The sequence below is a fragment of the Colobus angolensis genome, unplaced genomic scaffold (genome assembly GCF_000951035.1).
Source record: "Colobus angolensis palliatus isolate OR3802 unplaced genomic scaffold, Cang.pa_1.0 Scaffold224, whole genome shotgun sequence".
NCBI lineage: Eukaryota > Metazoa > Chordata > Mammalia > Primates > Cercopithecidae > Colobus > Colobus angolensis.
Window position 1 is genome coordinate 1417334 of NW_012115422.1, and position 2945 is coordinate 1420278.

A 2945-nucleotide genomic window follows, 5' to 3' on the forward strand; every position below is an offset into this window, starting at 1 on the left:
GTGGGGGCGTCCTCTCTCTCCGAGCGGGAAGGAACGCCTTTTCCCACGCTTTCCCGTCTGCTCTCAAATAAAGAGGGTCCAACTTTCATATATCTGAAATTCAAATTCATTTTAAAAAATGGATTTGAAATTTGGGTGAATCCCACAGAGGCCCAAGGTCCACACGCATCGACTCCTGCCCACTGTGTGGGAACAGCGTGCTGGGAAAGATGCCGCCTCTCCTCACCAGTCGGGTGGAATTGAATCGTTTTACTGCCAGTGGGGATGGATTTATCATCAGCCACCCACATCCTTAAATACGGTAGGATCCACAGCAAACGTGGAGAAAACTGAAGCTCTACTCCATTGCCCGAGCTAACTCCTGCTCATCAGGGGGTTCTGACCAGCTCTGAGAGCTGCCACTTCCAGGCCCCAAAGAAAAGTTAACATTCACTCACTAAGACGATATAGCTACTGAGAGTGTGCATTTGAAAGGAATAACAACAAAAAGTTCTGCTCAGTGTAATAACCATTGGATCATATTGTTAAAATATGAAGGCTGTGTATCCCTTTGAATAAAAGCAGAAAGGTGAGAATATAAAACCACCTTTGCAAAATTATAACTGAGGAAATTGTGTCAGTGAAAGAAATCATATGTACAACCGACTCTATCTTCCTTCTAACCTTTAAAGTGCCCTTGTTCACTCCTGGGTGTAGCCTTTAGGAAAGAATTCAGTTTTTGATTTGACTCTAAAACAAAATTGATAATAGCCCTTTCCCGAAAAGATCCCTTTCTTGCCTGGGGACCAGTCTGCCTTTGCAGGACTAACAAATTACCTTTAAGATTAGAAATTACAGTTTAGGGGTCATGCTGCCTCTGGCTCCAAGAGTCTGAACCTCCCCCAAATTGCTCCTGGGGATAACATTACTATTGTAAAACCTAAGATCTGTGCTTGAGATATTTTGCAGACCCTGAACTCAGTGGATCACACTACGACACCACCCAGACAGGTAATCTGGCTTAACCAGTTCTCGCATTCTACCCAGGAACAGAAAAGAGCAAGAAAAACTCACTTTGACTCCCTGTGATTCCATCTCCAACCTGGCCAATCAGCACTCCCCACTTCTCAAGCCCCCTACCTGCCAAATTATCTTTAAAAACTCATCCCCGAATGCTCAGGGACACTGATTTTAGTAATAATAAAACTCTGGTGTCCTGCAGAGCTGGCTCTGCGTGAACCCGTCTTTCTCCATTGCAATTTCCCAGTCCTGATAAATCGGCTCTGTCTAGGCAGTGGGCAAGATGAACCCACTGGGCAGTTACAAATAGGTGGACTTCGGAATTGTGCTAAGGGACCTTAACTCTTGGCTTTCTCTGCCTCTGTACCACTCCAGTGTGCACACGTGTATCTTGATATGCTTTTAACAGAGACAATGACCCCTCTGGGAAAGACATTTAGTAACATGGGAAACTCTTCCCATTGGCAAATTTTTGTCTAAATGCATCCATCTTTTTAAGGTCCATTAACTATTTGCCTTTCTTTTTAAACCTTTTCTATGGTAATACGCATGTATTATGTTTTATATAAAATGAAGACAAGCAGTTTAACATATAAATATATTGCTCCAGACTTGAAAACATATCAGTAGCACTAACCACAGTGTAGGAAGGAAATTAAACCCAGGAGCTGCCTCGTTCCTGGGTTTGGAGGGAACTAATAAGGGTTCTCCAAGCCTCAATTTTTTGCTCCAGTAAAATAGGGATAACAATATCTCCTACCTCCTGGGATTGTTGTAAGGATTAAACGGGATAATCTCCCTAAAGATGAGCAGAGTAGTGGCACACAAGTGAATAGGAAATCTTACCTTTGGTTCCTTAGTGTTCAGCAGAGGTCCTAGTACCTTGTATGGAATTGATTAAATGTTTGTTGAGATGAGGACCCTTGAGTTTATGTTTCTCGGGAATCTGTGGGAATTTCAACATTGATATATACAAAGAAAATTGGGAAGGTAAAATACCTCCCCCTTCATTTCATCATTGAAAGCCAAAAATAAATTGTGTTCTGAATTGTCCATTGTTTTAAATCACTCATAAGGCCAGTAATCAGTTGTCCAAAATGGCCCTGGTTCTCTCTCTTCAAATTTTTAACACTTCTCTCAATTAGGTCAAAACCTAAATAGTATTTTATCAGTGGTAGTTTTCTGGTTTTGTTACAAGAAAAGGGATCTAATCCAGACCCCAGGAGAGGTTTCTTGGATCTCCCGCAAGAAAGAATTCAGGGCAAGTTCATAGGGTAAAGTGAAAGCAAGTTTATTAAGAGGGTAAAGGAATAAAAGAATGCCTACTCCATAGACAGAGCAGCACTGAGGGCTGCTGGTTGTCCATTTTTATGGTGATTTCGTGATTATATGCTAAACAAGGGGTGGATTATTCATGCCTCCCCTTTTTAGGCCATATAGGGTAACCTCCTAATGTTGCCATGGCATTTGTAAACTGTCATGGTGCTGGTGGGAGTGTAGCAGTGAGGACCACCAGAGGTGGCCATCTTGGTTTTGGTGGGTTTTAGCTGGTTTCTTTACTGCAACCTGTTTTATTAACAAGGTCTTTATGACCTGTATCTTGTGCTGAACTCCTATCTCATTCTGTGAGTTAGAAGGCCTTAACTGTCTGGGAATGCAGCCCAGTAGGTCTCAGCCTCATTTTACCCAGCTCCTATTTAAGGTGGAGTTGCTCTGGTTCACATGCCTCTGACAGTCTCAATAAGTTGCCTATGGTTATGCAAGGTGTCAACATTTGAGGAAGCTGGGTGAAGTGTATATGGAAACATTTTTACTGTTTTTGCAACTTAATTGTAAGTCTGAAATTATTTTAAAAATTAAAAAATTAAAGATAAAAAATATCAAACCCTGAAATTCTTCAACAGACACCTTGTTCCCTTAGGTGATGCCAAATTTTGGCTTAAAAT